The 19,890-nt window shown below is 35.8% G+C and overlaps 1 pseudogene; it reads right to left on the minus strand.

The window, feature by feature from the left end:
* Positions 1–551: 551 nt before the first annotated feature.
* Positions 552–4,152, minus strand: LOC149168950 (peroxisomal adenine nucleotide carrier 1-like; annotated as a pseudogene).
* Between the last annotated feature and the right edge of the window lie 15,738 nt (positions 4,153–19,890).

The raw sequence follows: 19,890 nt of genomic DNA on the forward strand, positions 1-19,890 counted from the left end.
GCCAAAATCCAAAAGTTGGAAACCTCATGATCCCCCCCCAATGGATGTCAGTTCTAGCTCAGATGAAGAGGACGAGGAGGATGATGAGGAAGTCATGGACGAAATACCAGAACAGGTTACTCCTTCGGATTGTCACGAAGAAGCAACTGTCCCGCCCATATCTCAGAAACGAACTCATGAGTCTTCTCCTTCGGACTCAGACAAGGAGCTCTCGCCTTCAGCCCAGCGCAGTCTACAAATCGTGCTAGACCAGCAGTGTCCAAATGGTTGGGTCAAAGTCGGTAAAAAGAAAGGGAAAAAAGGTCGACCAAATGACTCCACCCTCGCTGTGTGAAATCTTTGGTTTGGATCCTGCTCCCTCTTCTTTTGGTTTCTTTCTTTTCAGCTCTGTTCTCGTTCTCTCTTCTCTTGGCAGCCGAGGTGGATTTTCTATCCTTTCCGGCGTGCCATTTGGTCTGCAGGGATCTGTAACAGATCCTACTTGTTTACCTGTCTCTTTTCTCAGGTCTTTTGGTTCTATGCCACCCTGTGTGGTGTGTTGTCCATTCTTTTTAGTCTTGGGACGCTTGGCCTGATGTTCTACGGCCCGTTGGCTGCAGTCGTAGCTGTTTTGTATCATATTTTCCTTTTAATACAAAAATCTGACTTACAAAAAAAAAAAAAAAGGAAATTGACTTAATATACAACAAAATTTTAGTATTTTGTTAAGCTCCATCTGCAATTGCTCATAGGTGTTGGTTTAATGCTATATAATCCTAAAGTGATGTTCAACCTATAATGAGTCTCTCATTTTGATCATGGTGACATATAGTTAAAGGGTTTTTTTTCTGGATTTATATATTTTCCATAGTTTAGTTTCAATATGAATTTAAGCATACCAATTAAGAAATAAAACAAAACATTAGCATAGAAAGAACATATCAATGAGAGCTAAACATGTAAAATATAATTGATAAAGGATATAAAAATTCAAAATGGAAAGATTTAACTCATAAACTGAATAGACAATGTGGTGCTAATAGTACCTGTATAGCAAGATTTGATGTCATGAGTAAGGACACACCAAGTCCATCGAATTCCTATTTCCATGAACTATCAATAAGAGTTTGGCAAAGTGCCTTTGATTTTCCAAATGTGCTTGTTTGCATCCAATCAGAAATTATGTCCAGTGGCTTAACAAAACAAAATAAACCACCACAAGCAAATTTTTGATGTATAAATTTTCATAAGAAATGTACAAGTCAAAATACCAATTTTGGCTACAAAATCCAAATCACAAGGACAACATGGGAAGAAAGGGAGCTTTACTTGTGTTACCATAGTTGTACAAGCTCTAGCTACAGCAACTACAACCAAATTCTCCTTTGTTCACATATACTTGTTCCTACTTTGTTTCAAGTAAAATACCTTAAAGTAACTATATCTATGAAAGAAATAAATTGGGATATGAATGGTTGTAAATTTTTGGTTCCAAGGCCCTGACACAAAGAATGAATTTTCCTAGTGGAAACGGCCTCACACAATACATGAGATAGATGTCTACACATTCAAGCACAAAATATAATGAGAATCAGTAAAAAGTGTAGCTTCATTGAAAATTCATTTCCATAAGAGAAATTGCATACTACGGTAAAAATGACTCATGTTTACAGTGTGGGTTCTAGATTTATTCATGCATGACTATTCTACAAGCTTATGGTAAGGAAGAAGACATAATTTATCTAATACCCCTCATAATCCTCAAATAATAGGATGAAAAATCCTATTTACTTACAATTAGATGGAATCATTAAAATATTTCAAACTAAGGTGAATTCCAAAACCTTAACAACATAGTGTATGCAAAAATTTCAACAACAACATTCAACATTGAGAAATCATAATAGGTAATGAAAACAAAGATGTGCCAAAGAAACAAACCTCGACAAGGTCAAAATGTAATCATCAATAGAAAAACGGAAAAGCTCATAACATTATAACTAAACCAATCCTTATCATATTCATCTATTGATTCCTATTATAGGTGATAGAAAATAATGTTATCAGATTGTCTAAACAATATTACTATAAAATATTTTGCAACTTTCGCTCAAATGGTGGAGAACTATATTATAATTTGTCCCCAAACATAGGCAATGAATACTTATGTCTCTCATACCAAAAATTACTATTAATTGATCCATCTGACTAAATACACTAAACACAACTAAATAAAAGATGCAAACAAAAATAATTGCAGGTCAAGACAAACAAACAATGTTAATAAATCATTTCTTGGTTCTTCACAATAACTCCTTGTACCACCATAATTTGTTCTGGAGTGTCTCGCAGATAATCAAGACGATTTCCCTCCATTTCTTATGGCAAACTAGATGTGACAAGAATTTTGAATATTTTCCCAAAGAAAGGAGAGCTAGAATTAATAAGTTATTGATTTTGGATTCTACAATTATTCAATGTTCTGCTCAATTGATTGTCTTGAGAAAAGACCACAACAAGGTAGATAGGTGAGCTAAATTTCACATAGGCCGCACTTGCATAGGGGTAGGTAGGGACTAGGCTATTTTGATGTAATGATAGCTTAGCATGCAACCTTTGGAGAGATGACAATAACATCCTTTTCAGTGATATATAAGTATTGGGGTTTTTCCAAAATATATAAATAACTAAATTATTATTTTATAAGCCACTAGCTTTGAAGAAAACCTCATACATTTGAAAATTCAAAAGTTATAACATCTATTATTTATCCAAAATAGTAAAATACTATATTCAGTTTGTCCACCACAACTACTCTGAGCAATGAATTCACCTAGAATGCACACTTGTGGACCTAAGGCACTCAATTTGAGTGATATTATTGATTTAAATTAGGGGGTTCAAGGACCAATTTCCTAAAAAGGATGCATCATTTTCCATGGTGAGACTATCTGTTGGATCTCCTTGGGGAGGGTAATTCAATGAATTCACATAATCACAATGACCATTTAGAGAAAAATCTTAGGTAGATAAACAATGATGACCAAAACATCATAAGGAACCAACAAAATATTGTTAAGGCACACTAAAAATTTAGGTTCCTGGTAAACATGGAGCTATCTTTAAGCCCTATCCTTTGCCAACATAGAGTAAAATATAGTAGTCAGGGTGTTCAAGGACCTAATTCCTAAAATAGATATTCTCTTCCATAGTGAAACAATTTATTGGATGCTTTTGGATTGGGTGATTTGGAAAGTACCATAGTTTACTATGACTATTATGCATAAAATGTTAGACAGATAGGCTATGATGGTCCAAAAACTTTAAGGAAACAATGTCACCCTCTTAAGACATGGTGAGAATATAAGTGCCTAATTAGCATGGAGTTACTTTTAATCCCTGCAATTCGACAACTCAAAAATAATGTGGTGAATCCATGGACCTATTAATCATGTACCAAAGAAAAACAACTAGACAATTCTTTTTCAGACTCAAAACCAAAGTAAACACACAAATTCCAGAGTGGGACAATAAATCCTAGATCAAAAACCATCCATTTGGATAATTAACAAAATATATAGGTTGGATGCATTTCAATCTCAGCCAATCTTTAATCTTAAAAGCGAAATGACTTATTATTGGCATAGAACCATCTAAACCAAGGTATTATATGCACATTGGGGTTGCACCTATCTCTAACAATTGAATGTCGAATATTGCATGGATTCAAGATATGCAGGGTTTATATGGGTCAAATTTAGTATCCATATTCAATGTACCCAATATACCATCTAGATTCAACGCATCCTTACAAGAGGATCAACCCCAACAATTTTAAGCACACTAACCTAAGGATCTAGTGACCCAAATTTCAACCCAACACAAAAAACATATTTCAAATTAATTATTACTCAACCCAAATGATTTCTAAGGAAACACATTTGTTATATACCAAATTCTACAAAACCCATTCCAAAAAAAATAAACGACCCAGAATAATTCTAAGGAAAATACGCGTTGGAGCTACAAACCAGTATTTTAGTTGGCCCCTGGCATGAAACTCTTCCTCGTATGTATCTTACATGTATCTAAGTAATAGAATATGGTAAAGTTGACGATCCCCCCTATGGCTCCTAAAGTTTCCTCTGTCACAAATTTGAAATTAACCCCCATTACATATAAATTTCACCAAATAAGATCTCTAATTTGCTATATATTTGTCTGCAGTGGGGGTATAAAATCAGGTATTCATAGCCCAATTTGAAATTTACATTCCTAGTGCGAGTATTGATAATCAATTATTGATGTTGGAGGTCCAATCATAAGAAGTTTGGTTTCTCACAACTGACATTCCGAATCAAAACTCAAGAACAACCTGAGGGATTCGAATGGAGGAAACTTAGCGTGTTTAATGAATCAAATGTATGGGGATTTGACACAAGTGATGATGCCATCTCTTGACTTATCTGGCTACCAATTACGGTGAATATTAGATTGCAGAAGTTGCTGATTATTTTGACGGTGTGGTATACTGTAGCATTGGATGTTTAGTGTCTCAATTAATTAATTTGTGAAAATTTAGATTCGGATCCTAGTGTGGGTCTCAATCGAAGGTATACATTTGGGTGGGACTACTCCATGTAACTACATGGTGTGGTTCACAACAATATTGAATGAGTTCCTATGCACTAGTCGATTGGAATTGGAATTGGACGTTATCCATTGTTATTCGGTTTTTTTTTTTTAATTAGGATTAATCAATTATTAAGAGAGGTTAAAAGCTAAAAATATTTAGATATATTATATTTCCTTCTTTCCATAAGGAAAAAAAATATTTCCATTAATAAAAAGTAGATACATATTATGGTATTTCATTGCTCATGTTTTTTCATTAGTGAGTCACATATGAGATCTCAAAAAGAAATGTCTAAATTTATAAGTATCTTACTATTGTAAATTGTAGGTTTTTTTTATTTGTGACAATAACAATATTCTCTTATATTAGTCTTCACAACAGAATATTCGTATGTGATCTTAAAGTTATTCATGATGAAAAATATAATATATTTAATTTAAAAATGACAAAAACATATCATGATATATGTAAATTGTCATGCATTGATGACAAATAAACCAAATGAGGGAAAAAAATCAAGGGCATCCCTTTATAAGTTAAATTCCCTGAGCTGAAAATGATTCCTTTGTCAAAAGATGAGTAGACAAACCTCCCTGGCACATAGTTTCATCCCTTCTTTGATAGGAGATATGGCACTTGACTTTTCTCTCTATAGACATGATTAAAGGCTAGTCTTTTAAAATTCTTCATCATAGATCTTATGTGTTGCATCCAAAAGGTAAGGGAAGGTGGTCCAAATATTTTCTCGACTATACCCAATCTAAAATCACCTTGTAATCTTTGAACACAGCGAAATTTTCAATTTCAATCGAGTTACCACATAGAAGAGCCCCCCAAAGTGTGATTAGATCAACTTATTATCTGACCTTGTGCCACTACACCAACTAAAATGGAAGGCACTTTCCAACTAAGAAACTAAATGTACCCCACTTTTGCAAACCATGTTAGTGGATGATCCATAAAAAAAAATAAAAAAAATAAAAATAAGAGGAAAGTGTGACCATAGTTCCCTAAGTTCAAAATGTCTTCTAGGTTATTCTACCTTCATTGGCCCTATCTCCGTAAATTATGTAGAGATATTTAAACAGATGCCTCTAGTATCTCATTCTATTTCAAAAAAAAATCATTCATGCTTTCTCTATATGCCCTATAAACTATAGAAATGCAGGGAACGATATGTCTTGAAACCTTCAAAACACTATGTAATACATATCTCAATGGAAGCCACGTAATGCATGTATTTTAAGTGTTTGAAACAGCCCACTCCATACTGAGATCACAAAAGGACATGTCAGAAATAGATGTTCCACATCTTCTATATCCCCTTTGCATAAAGAGGATTTGTCACGAGTCTGAAAGCCCCTTTTATGGTGATTATCCCAAGTTAAAATCTTATTTTGGATCACCAGCCACATTAAACATTTTAATTTGAGAGGTATATCCCATTTCCATGTCTTATGAAACCAAAAAGAATTATCATCTTGGTTATATCCCTAAGAAATATTCTTATAAGTCTATTTAATGAATATATACTCATTATACATAACACTTTCACATGAGAGTTTTTCTTCTTTCTCGATCAGTTCTAAAACTGCTAGACTTAATTTTGTTGTGAAACATTCCCATTCCACTGATAGATCCTCTAGAAATTAAAGTTCATATGCATTAAGCCAATAACCTGTAACAGAGGAAGATCCTTCGTCAGAATATATGTGGTCCATAAAACAAAGCCTTTTGTTATGTAAATGCTCCAGGATGGGAATAGAAAGAGTATGTATTCTCTCCACTCCTTTGATAGCATCGTGTGGAATTTCTATCATATCCCCTCTTCCAACCTCCCATATCAAATTTTCTAGTAGCAAGTGTTTGTTTATCATCATGCTTCTCCATATATAAGATGCTACCTTCTTCTTTGGAGCCCCCATCTTTAATCCATTCCTCAATCTACCTATTTTTTAGATATCTATCTTTAATAGCCTATTGTGAAATAGCTTGACCCTGGAAAATTCTCCATAAGTTCTTGACAGTTAAAGCCTTACTAAAACATTTTATGTCCATTGATGATGACAATGTATTTCATAGAAGAAATACAGACCATAATCCATCCAATGACCATGGCTCCAAAATCGATCTTGTGTAGAATCAACTGCAAGAAATCCTAGTCCACACTGTCAGAAGCTATTACGAAGTTGATCCTTAAAAGACACACCTCCAACTTATGGGTTTTAATAGAATGTAAATATTCTTGAATTTTTCCACAACATCTTATATTTTTCTATTATCTAAGAAGCTAAATTGTCCTGAATTAATATGTTTAGATAATGAGGTTTTGATCTGACTTGAAATCATTTTTGAAATCATTTTATATATCACATTGCATAAAGATATCAGCCTAAAGTAAAAAAAAAAAAGGGCTAGTCACTTTGGGAATAAGAGCTATAAAAGTGGCATTGATGGACGTCTAATCAAGCATAGGCGCCAATATTATTGTTCCACTACTAACAAATATTTATCCATGATATCTAGAAAATGTAAAAAAATTTATGCAAACAATCCATCTAGTCCAGGGTTTTTTTCCCTAGCCAAAGATTTTAGGACAACTGTCAATTCTTCCATGGATATGGTTCAGGCCAAATGTATATTTTCTTCTAAATCTAACATTTTAGGAAATAAGTTGATGAAATACATTTGCTTTTCAAAATTTTCTCCTTCTAGCTCTCTAAAATGGTCAATAAAGAATGACAGTGCCTCACATTGAATATCCTTTTGTGTTGTGTATAGATTCCTGAGTTCATACCTAATGTTCCAAATTCTATTTTCCTTTTTCCTTTTAGATGCTTGTTTGTGAAAGTGTACTTTTGTCTCCTCCTAAAACCAAAATGGCTTGGATCTTTAGTTTCTGCTCCTATTGAAACATTAGAATTTATCCCTCTCTCTCTCTTCAAGAAACAAAATATTATTTTTCGTGGCCTCTCTCAAAATATTTTGGATCTATTGGATTCTTCAAAGCATTGATCATTGTATAAAGAAAACAACTCCATAACAATGCATAGAGCCTAACATCTTGCTTCAATAATTTTAATTTGTAATTGATAACCTCCATACCAAATTGCATCAAGACTCTCATAGGTTTACTTCACGAGGGTCAAACTAAAGCATAAAATTCCTTTTCTTTTAACCATGAATGGTTAAATTTAAAAGGATATGATTTATGCTCATTAACCTCGATCCACTCAAGGAAAATCAAATCGTGGTCAGATATGGAAGAATTATATATCCATGAATGTAAGATATCCAATCTACCTATCAGATCCAATATAAAAATAAAACTTTCCACCCTCTTGGATATCCTTGATCTCTTAACCGACCATTCAAAAGTGTAGGCCTCTTTGGGCAAGTGGCAATGTCTTGTAATACATTTTGTGCAAAAAAAGCCTTAAAAAATCCTCCCCGCTTATCCCTCTTACAATCGGATACTCAGACCTCATCGAATTCCATCATCATATTAATGTCTCCTTCCACAATTAATGAACTTAACTCCATCACACCACTATTATCTAGCTAATACATAAACACTTTCTATCTGAGTAAGGTGCATAAATTTTGATGATGTGCAAAGGATATTAGAACCTATCGAGAAACTAGATAGGATTATCCCTACACATGAGTTATAAGCTCGAAGATTAAGGATTATTGGATCCCAAATAGTCACCAAACCACTCCAATGCCTTGTTGCACTCAAAGCACATACATTCCACTCGGAGCATATTTTCAATTAAAATTCCCACGCATTTTATTTATCTAACATAGTCTCTTGACAAAGGACTAATTTCATATTACATATAGTTATAATACTACGAATAGATCTTATTTTTGAGGTAGAACACAACCCCCTCACATTAAAAGACAAAAATATCATAAAGGTTGTAAGTCATCAGTAATAGACTCTCTAAGGTCCCGAGAAACAATGAGTTCATAATCTTCCATAACAGAAGAGGCATATAGAACTTCTAGTGGAGGGGAGAGAGAAAAACCCATGGTGGATTGAAAATATTAATGAAGGTCTGAGGATACTGATGTAAAGATTGAAACCTTCTTAAATTGAGTACATGTCTTCTTTGTCATAGTGACATTCCTTTTATAGTTGTGTCTAACAATACCATCATCCTTGTGAAGAAATATTTTTTGATAGATAGTGCCTCGAGGATGATCTATTCGTTGAGGGCTAATAAACAAATTTTAGGGTCTTCTTAGACCAGAGAAGAGAGGTTACCCATAAAATACCCAAATTTGATACTAGAGGATAGAGGATCTAGATGACTAGAAGTACTAGACGGTTCATCCTCCCTGCCCAAGACGTGGATGATGGAAGGAGAGTCTTTGTGAATGGGAGCTAAGTTAAACATGACTAGAATGTGAGGACGAGAAACATAGTAGGTCTAGGAGGATCACTTATAGATATGCTGAAAAATAAGATTAATAAATATCTGAGGAAGTTTATTTCCATGATTTAATTGAATATTGTATTTATTTGAATCCAAGACATCAGAAGCTCGTACATCATTATGCTTCAGAGGACTATCTTCAAGAGAAGGTATGATCATATAATTGAGTACTCGAAACCATTAAGACATAGGATTCTGGATCATTGAGCTTTCCATTTTGTATAAAACTAATGGAATCCACATCATTGTCATAGTTCCTTGATTGAAACATTCTACTGGAATTGAGTAGCTTCGGGAAGACCGTGATTAGATGACCAATTTCATGACACCCAAGGCATATAAATGGGACACACCATAAATTCATGGTCCGTCTGATGGAAAAATCCCCAAAATATAAGTCTATCTACTCCATAAAACATCCATTAAAGTCCACTTCAACCAATGCCCATGCTACCCTCTTGTCCAACTTTCCCAAACACACCTCCTCAACAAAAAAAAGTCCAATCTTGTTAGCAATTTCCATTATAGCCTATTTAGACCAGATTTCCAAAGGAATTCTAAGAAGCTTCATCCATAATATTTTATGATGCAGGAATTCATTTAGGGGGTTAAAACCCACAGTCCACCTCTGGAGAGGTATAAACACACTAATGCTAAACCAAGGAAGTTGTACAATTTTCTCTCCATCCTCTATGCTAAGAAAATGAAAGAAAAACCACCCATTGAGTAAGATATTGACCTTTAGATTCTATATGAGAATTGGTTCCCAACTTTTATTGATCCATCGCTTAAAATATTCCCCAAACATCTTAGTAAAATCCCACCTATCGACTAGATCATGTTGATTGAGGATTTCCACCCTGTCCTAGAACACGTCCACCCATAAAACCAAACATTATACTTGTGTCGCAACCTTAATCAACTTCTGCTTACGAGGCTATGTATTTTAAAACATTGAATCTATACCATCAAAGTCCTACTTTCTGACTTCACAGTCGATCTCAATGGAAGATCACTCTACCACTCCTTTAACAAGCTAAGAAACATTATCACAATGCCTCGAAAACCTTTGGGCATTATTTTTAACCTCCACGATATCTTCCTCTCTTCACGATAAATATCAAAGGAGATACATACACTGTGCCATGTCAAGGTCCTTAATGGTAACCCAAACCATGTGAACTACAGTCCCCACTCGCAAAACTCCTTTTTTCTAAATTATAACCTAAACCGATCACTGGAAACCATTGAAATGGATGAGAATACCTTCACCTTCCCCAATTGTCACCAGATCCAAACCCATAAGAAAAGATAATATCAACCACCCACCTGCCATGAGCCAAACCACAAAAAAATTTAATTCCATCTACCCTCCATATGTAGCCCCGACATACACAAACATTGTCATAAACTACCACCTCCTCTACCAATGTGCCACTGAACCCAAAGCCACCATGCAAGACTCCAACATAGAAAGAACAGAACTATAGAATTTTGTGTGGCCCCTACTTCTGAGCATTCATCAGAAAAATCTAAAATGAGATACGACAAAATCCTAAGGATGCAACCAAACAATCTTGAAAATAGATAGAATTAATTAGAACCCCATGAAGGATGTCAACAATTGTTAATATGCTAATGCTCATAGTAATGGAAAAGGACATGAATTCAAAAAACAAACAAAATGACTCGTTCACCAATAAATCAGACATAAATGTTGAACCACTAAAATAGATATCACCCGACATGAAAACAACTACCATAAAGAATATTTGAACTATTCCATACCCAAAGAGAAATATTTGAACCATAGAGCAGATACATAGATGAAACCCTAATCCACTTCCTATAGCAGACAAGAAAAGTTATGGAAATTCCTCATAACCATAATATAAGGATATAAACATAAGACCAAGAGACAATAAATCCCCCAGAACCTAATGTATCATCCCCAAAGACTACATCTCAATAAGGCCCATAAACAATAGAAGCTTCCACCAATATGGGTGATCATGAACTAAAAGATATTCAAATCACCATGCTTCATACTTAACAATTCTTTTTCATCCCTTAAACAACTAAGAGCCTCTACTTTGTATGATAACCTCCCTTATCCCATATTGATGCATAGTCCACACTTTCTCTTAGTCTTGGTTGTTGACTCACTACAACTATAACAAAGCTTTATAGAGAGGCTTCCAATATAACATTGGACACCAGAGATAAAACAAATGTGTCGGGGGAGAAATATTCCTTCAGAAGACCAACAATCACTTAAACAAGAGATATTTAACCACCTAATATATTTGAAAACACATAAATTCCATCTCTTACAACCTGCAACACCACCTACACGTTATTCTTATCACTCCATCATGAAGCTTCCAAATCATTGTCTTGAAACCTTCCATCCCAAGACCCAAAAACTCCATGTGAACAAGCTACTTATTTGCACCTAGTCCAAATCCAATATTGCTTGTTTCCATGGTGATCACTCATCTTCACTTGTGAAATTCCTTTGCATTTGTGTCTCTCCATCCTTATTGACTTCTCATTGTGCATTTTCTACTGCAACCCTATCGTTACCCACTTAATAATAACTTCTTTTCCTTGGAAGGGTTGGGCAGCTCCCTTGTAATTTGAAGATACGTCTCACCAAAAGCGTACAAGGATAGTTGGAACATTCAAAACTTCCATGTGAAGTTTGTTTCCCTTCGCCCTAATCAGAATAGCATACCCAACCTGAAAGCTTGGCTTTCAATTTGAAAGGATTGAGGTGACTTTTATTTATTTATAAAGTTTGAGAGGGAATACATTTTTTATGTATATATTTTTTAATATTTTATTTTTAGGGAATATATGTATAAATTTTTTAATTATTTAATTTTTAGGAAATCAGAATATAATTTCATATTTTTCATAAGTTTAAATTTATCTTAAATTTGGATTAATTAAGTATTGAGAGGAATTAAATTTCTTATATATAAATTTTTTAATCATTTAATTTTGTATGGATTTATTTTGGGGTTTTGACCCACGTGGATTTGAAATTTGAATCTCCTTGTTTACATAATAATAAATATCTCAATATTTTCTAATTGAGATACACCGGGGCATAATTTTATATGGAATTTATATAGGTAAAAAAAAAATGATGTTCTTAATAAATTCATATTTAAAATGGATTTGATTTTTTTTATTTTTTTATTGTTTTTTTAATAGTCTTCTAGAGTTTTTAGGATCTATGTATGGTTAAAAAAAAATTAGAAACCCTCATGGAAGCCTAGACTATCATTTCTTCTCAGTTTAAGGGGTCCATGTTCCATGTTCCAAATTCTTCAACTTCCTATCAAATCTTTGTCAAGATCCCCTCTGGGTAGTTACTGCTCATTAAGATTTTCTCCTCGGATCTAGTTTGCAATCTCAAGATTTATTTAGAGCTCTGAGTGAGTATCCCCTTTGGCATGGAACACCTAACTTTTTAAGGTAAACAATTGAATGATTCTACTCCTGTCTCATTTTACAACATTGGTTAATTTGTGACTATTTTTATGGTTCTTTGTCTACAATGGGGAACTGGAGGTAAGCCCTCCACCTCTAAGACGTTTTCTTCTAAACATCAAATTTCAGGACCTTCTGCCTCTTTTCCTTGGACCCAAGTAGTGCTTGATGGTTTCATTTGGAGGGGTCAGTGAAAAATATCTAATACGACTAAGTAGATTAGTGTTGGAGCACCTATGGTTTGGGAGAAAGGTTTAGGGGTTCTAGGAGTTAAGGGGTTTAGGAGTTATGGGTTAATGGTAAGGAGTTAGGGCTTAGGGCATTTAGGGGATAGGGTGTTCAGGTCTAGGGAGTTTAGGGGTTGGACACTAATGTCTTAATGGTTAAGTGCTCCAGGGATTAAGAATTAAGCACCAAGGGCTTAGAGGTCACAATATTTAGGGGGTAAGTTCTTAAGGGTTATGGGATTTAGGTGTCTGTGGGTTAAGGGATTAGGGGTTAGTGGTTAAGGATTAAGGGCCAAGGTTAAAGAGCATAAGTGGTTAGGGATGAGTGGGTTCAAGGATTTATGTTAGGGGTTAGATTTAAGGGGTTAGTGGATTAGGGTTTAATGGATCAAGGGGTTAGTGGGTTATGAGTTATGAGCGTAGGGTTTAGGGGATTATGGAATTAGGGTTAAGGCGATAGGGAATTTAATTTTTATATTTTCAAGGCTTATGGATTGTGATAGCGGGGTCCCTTATCCCCTTATAACAACTATTTGGGGTTCCTGTTATCACCCCAAGAAACTCTCCTAGGTTGTATATCAGATATGCTCGGGAGCATTACAAACTCAACAAAATGTTGGAAAATTGGTGGATGAATGAAAGAAATGCTGCATATTCAAGCCAGATAACCACTTCTACTATACTTAATCCCAGACATGGGTGAACACCCCAAAACTACAAGGATTTTAACCACCAATTACTCACAGTTTGAGGAAAATGTGGTGATGGAGAATACTAATGACACTAGCAGATGCACAGGACCCTGTGATGGCCAGCTGCAACTAGTAAAGAGGTCTGTAAATCTATTTCTTAACACAAAGAGAGGATGACAACTCTCTGGCATTAAATAAATAGAAAACTGCATACAAATTCAATGATACATGCTAAATTCTAAAACAGAGTTGGGATGACAGCCCCTCTAATGCTAAACATCAACAGCACATGAGTAAATACATGACGAGCACGGCCTGGAACAAGAAGAAGAAATGGAAAGTGAGAAATCAATAGGAAAAGAAGTTTGTATTAGCTGGAAATGAAGACTAGAAGCTGCAGGTGTCATCGTAGTTACAGTCTCTAGAAGTTGAAGCTTACAACAAAATAACACTCATCAATCTGATTACATTTTTCTTTTGGGTATATATACAATTTGTTTACAAAAACACTCTGCTAAGTTCCACGAGGAGGGGTCATAATGGACCACCCACTCATATTAACTCTTTTGATAATTTGTCTGCTACAATCTGATGGTCTTAATGAATAAATCGACCTTTTTCTACTCTGTTGTCCTTTTCTGAGCATATGGAATGTAATGTGTACAAGGCTCCATGACTGATTAATACCTTGATCTGCTCGAAGCCGTCCTTCTTGTCCTTGACCGTGCTGTCTTTGAATGTGGCAGCTGAAAAATTAACTACGCAGAGTATTGAACATGGGCTCCTTTCTCCTTCGGGTGCGCAGGACTGCTCAAAACACAAAAATTGCATTGAAAACTGTCGGGAGGCGATGGAAGACACAGAAGCAATATCAGTCGTCGGATCGCGAAAATGAACAGTGCAGATTGGATCTAGGGAGCTATCGGGCATAGACGAGAATGGATGAATGAAGCTCCACCGTCGGATCACAAAAATCAATGGTGGAGATCGTTTGATGAGGGGTATCGGGAGGTTAGAAAATCGGGATAGACGAGAGCTGTTAGATCAGGGCATGATCGATCCGACGGCCATCGCACGAGGAAGATGCACACAAGTTAGCGAGCGGGGATCGTACTAGAAGGGAAATAAGAAGTTTCCCCGCATCGCTTTATGGGAAAAGTGGTTTACGTACGAGGGCATGCGATCAAGTAAGGTTGCGACACATGGCTAGCGGGAAACCACTTCCTCATGGGTTATTAGTAGTGTGGGTTCACTGAGCGAGGGAAGCATCAATCGTTGGATCTTCGCGGGATGATCGGATGGCGGAGAATTAACATGCATTTTTGTTGATATGACAGGTGATGTGACAGGTAAGGGGCCCGCCAATAGGTTATGTAAATTGTAAAGTCACGTAGTTATAATAGGTTAGGACTTTTAGCGCCAGGGGTAAAAATAAAAAGGGTTTAAGCGGGGTTTAATAGTATTAAAATAAAAAGGCTTATGTGGGGTTATGGGAGGAAAACAAGGACAAAGGGGTAAATGGAGGTAGTGGGAAAAAAGGGAGAGACAATGATAAGAATTATAAACCATCTCTGAACCAGCAACCAAGGACCAAACTTATTCTTTCTCCTAGAAAATCAGCAGCATGTAGCAAAGCTAACACTGGCTCCTTCTGGGCATGAGATCCTCCCTGTGAGGTCTCAAGAACCTGCAGACCATTGCCTTTCCAACTGAAAACAAGTTAACCAAAATTCCTAGTGTTCCATTGGGCATGGAGTCTACTGCAACTATACTAAAGCTGAATAAAACACAATATTTACAACTTTTAAGGCCCAAAGACCCTAAAACACATAAATTTTCAGAAAATGCCCATTGACTAGGCCATCAAAAACTGCTTCTCCTCCCATACTTTTCAGTATGAAGGTGTTGTTCCCTTGAATCTGTGAAATGATGAAAGGGCCTGTACAGAAAGCATCAAACTTCCCATGATTTCCTTTCTTTTCTTTTAATGCATCCCACTTCAAAACGAAGTCATCAATCTGAAAACTATTTGTTTTTGCCTTATTGTCAAAGGCTTCCTTGATCCTTCTCTGATGTGTTGTAGCTTTTTCAACCAATTGTTCTCTAATCTAATGTATTTCTACTAGATCAGTGATCCTGCTTGCCATTTCCTCTTCCTCATCCTGCTCTTCTTGAAGGAATTTTGCCACAGGGAGAGTTAGCTGAATTGGAAATACAGCTTCAGTGCCATATACCAGCTTGAAAGGAGAACTACCTGTGGATTTTTTAATGGTCACTCTATCAGCCCAGAGTTCATACTTGAGCTTTGAATCCAAATTATTTTTATTGTCCTCTAACAACTTTTTAATTATCCTGATTAGACTTTTATTAGAGGATTCTGCCAGACTATTTCCTTGTGGATAATATGAGGTGGAATGAACAAGTTTGATACCCATTCAATCACACATTTCCACCAGTCCTTTTGCCCTGAAAGCAACTGCATTATCTGTGATTAGTTTATGTGGACAACCAAATCTACTGAAGATATTTTCAATTAAAAACTTCAAGACCACATTATGATTAGCCTTCTTGGTAGGGACTGCCTCAATCCACTTAGTGAAATAATCATTGGCTACAAATATCCATCTATGTTGGCCACTAGAATGTGGATTGATTTCTCCAATGAAATCCAAACCCCACTACTAAAAATGTCCTTTTGCAATTATTGGTTTTAAGGCAGCGACTTCAACTGCTATTTTCCTTCAAATCTTTGCCACCTATCACAAGATTTAACAAAAAAAAATACATCAGAAAATAAAGTGGGCCAATAGTACCAAGCTCTGAGAATTTTATGGGCTATGGTTTTCCAATAATGGCGCCCTCCACACATGCTGTTATGAAACTGTTGCATAACTTCTTTTGACTATTCTTTGTCCAGACACCTCAAAAGTACTCCAGACAGATCCTTCCAGTAAATCAGATTTTCATTGATGCAATACTTTGTTGCCCTAAGTTTCAAAGTTCTAGCTTGACTTTGAGTAAGTTCTTAAGGGATCTCTAGCTTCAGCAAAAAATTAATTATTTCAGCATACCTGTTACAAGAAGCTAGATTCTTGGCCACTAACTGTTTTCTCTCTGTTTCAGCTGTTTTTTCCTCTTCTGCCTAACTATTTTCTACAGTTGTGCACAAAAAATCAATATCGAAAGACCTACAATTTTCTTCAGCCAATAATTTGTCAAGACCTTGACCTTTGACCAACTTGGTGGGCCTTAGCTCTATATTAAATTCTATCATTTTTGCAATCCTCATTGCCCTTGTTCCATTAACACCAGGTTGTGTCAAGACATCTTTAGTTGCAGCAGAGGGTACATGTGCAACTATTTTGGAGTGAAGGATATAAAATCTAATAGCCTTCAAGGATTTAATAAGGGCATAAGCATGTTCTTCAATCATATCATACCTCAATTCAGCATCCCTCAAATTCTTGCTGAAAAATGCAACTGGTTGTTCTAAACCTTCTTCATCTTGCTACAATAAAACTGCTGCAATGGTGTCTTCAGAGGCAAAAAAAAATGTGGAACTCCTTGCTGTAGTGTGGACTTATTAATGTGGGAGCCTCCATAGTAGCTTTTTTAATAGACTCAAAAGATTGTCTTGGTGTATGTGTCCATTTGATTTTTGCCCCTTTCTTCAACATGGAGGTAACATGCTTTACCAGTTCTGCAAAGTTTGGAATAAACCTCCTGACAAAATTAATTTTGCCCAAAAAAGACTGGATATCCCTCTTTGATCTAGGGATAGACAGAGTCTGTATTGCTTTGACTCTTTCTGGGTCAATCTGAACACCTGAAGCAGACACAATGTGTCCTAACAGCTTGCCTTCTTCTCAAGAAAATTGAGATTTTTTGGGATTGACTAAAATTCCAATCCTTCTGCACTTCAAAAACACTCTTTTTAAATGTTGCAAATGACTTTGATGGCTGCTCAAGTAAACTTTTATATAATCAAGGTACATAAGCACAAATTTGTCCTTCTCTCCCACAAATGCTATATCCATAACTCTCTAAAAGGTGGCTCCAGCATTCATCAATCCAAATGGCATTTTGGCATACATAAAAGTGCCCCAAGGAGTGGTAAATGCAGTTTTTTCTTGGTCATCTAGGTGCACAACAATCTGATTAAAGCCTGAAAATCCATCCAAAAATGACATCACTTTGGCACCTGAGACTTTTTGCAGTAAATGGTCCATCTTTGGTAAAGGATAGTTGTCTTTCTTTGAGCATTTGTTCAAATTTATGAAATCATCACACAGTCTCACTTCACCACTTTTCTTCCTCACCATCACTAGATTGGCTACCCATTTTGAATATCTGAGAGGTACTATGATCTTGGCAGCCAACAACTTCTCAATTTATTTTTCAATTAAAGGAATAAGCATAGAATTTATTGGTCTCAACCTCTGTTTGAATCTTTCTCCAAAGGGATTTTATGCTGAATTATGTTATTGTCATATGTTTTCAGATCACTATACTCCCAAGCAAACACATCAGCAAATTGCCTCATTAAATTATAGTATTCAACACTTTGATCAGCTAACAAATGAGTGGCGAGATTTACATATCTAGGCTGACCTGGACTTCCTATATCATGCTTACAAACTGCAGATTGGTCTTCTTTCTGGGCAGCCTTGTAAGGGACATCATTTTGGTCAAACAATCTTTCAATATGAATTAAACCCTTAGGAATATGGTTACTATGAAGCTAGACAATGTTGTTTCTACCAATTTTATTTCTATGTTGGTACTGGGGGTTTTCTAATAAGGCTTCATTTTCTTGGTCAATTTGCACTTTGGAAAACTCTTCAATGACTTGAAGGAACCTATTCAATTCATCATCATCTTCAAAAACTTTCCAATTCTAGACATTATCAGGCAAGGAGGGTCTATACTTCATTTGGACTTCATAAAATAGTTTGGGAGGCATGGGAGGTATAAATAGACTAGCAGAAACAGCGAGGTAATCAACAAACTGATTTTGACCTCTAGGAATGTATGAAATATAGAAATAATCAAAAGAGTCTCTGATTCTCCATACATCTTCTCTATATGCTTTCAACCTTGCGTGCTTTTCTTGAAACATTTTAATTACTTGTTGAATGATCAAATCAGCATCTCCAAATACCCTCAGATTCTTGATTTCTCTGTCTTTTGCTACATTAAGGCCCAATAGCAGAGCTTCATATTCTGCTATGTTGTTTGTGACTTGAAAAACCAGCTTAAAAGACAGCTGAGTGCTTTCTTTCTTTGGAGATAGTAGCACCACCCCTACTCCTGCAGTCTCCTTAGAACATGATCCATCAAAAAACATTTCCCAAAACTGACTTCCTTGCTCTTTTTCGGCCTGATTTGTTGGTTTCTTGATCTGCAATCAGGCCTTCTTAGATTCTTCTATATGGAGAATACATGCTCCAAAATCAATGTCGCCTGCATATATGGGATGATTTGTAGGATTTCTCTCATCACTGATGATCTATGCCAGCTGTGCTTCTTTATATAACCTCTTGCTTTTACCTCCAAAAACTTGGATAGTGGCATAAGAAAGATCATTCTGTAATGTCCCAGCTAGTTTCTTAATCCACCCTCTCGACAACAGCATGCAAAACTTAGGAGGGACATCTACTGCCACAATGTCCATCATCATACTCTTCATGGGGAGCTGAGTTAAGGTAATGGCCATATCTTTAATCAATCCAAGACATTTCACCTTCCTTGAATCAAAAGAAAATAAATCATGATAGGGTCTAGTGATATCAAGGCCTAACTCTTCCATGACAGTTTTAGGCATTAGATTGTGGCTGGCCCCTGTGTCTAGCAGGAATTTGTGGAGGATTTTGTCATGAATGGTCAATGAAACATAAAAAGATGGAGAATTATTATCAACAGGTTCAATCATGGGACTAAGCACAATGGCAGGCTTGTCATCTTGCAAATTAACAAATTCAGTGGAGGTTTGTTTGATTTCTAACTCAAGGGCTTCAAGGATGGGCTTTCTAAACACTTCACTCTTTACTAATTCAACCAGAGGCACAAATATTTTCAATTTCTGAACTTCTGACTCAAAGCTGAAAGAAGAAGATGACTTATTAGAACTTTTTACCTCTTGAACTGTAGCTTTGAGGATGACTAGATCAGCTGCTCGTCTTCTCCGTTTGATATTTCGTGGTTCTGTTTGGACAACAGCTCTTTGTGCAAGATTCTCTTTGAAATTCTTTGCATTGGACCTCATATTATATCTCTACTGTTGTTCAACTTGTAGGATAGCTTCTCTATGCCATTCTTGACTATTTTGTTCCTGCAGTAAAGACTCTTCATATGCAGCCAAGGTCAAAAAGGTAGCACTGCCTTTATCCTCCATGTAGTGAATTTCATCC

The sequence above is a fragment of the Pinus tabuliformis genome, chromosome 4_2 (assembly GCF_031772625.1).
Source record: "Pinus tabuliformis cultivar Carrire ecotype Pingquan chromosome 4_2, CPIR1, whole genome shotgun sequence".
In the NCBI taxonomy this organism is placed as follows: domain Eukaryota; kingdom Viridiplantae; phylum Streptophyta; class Pinopsida; order Pinales; family Pinaceae; genus Pinus; species Pinus tabuliformis.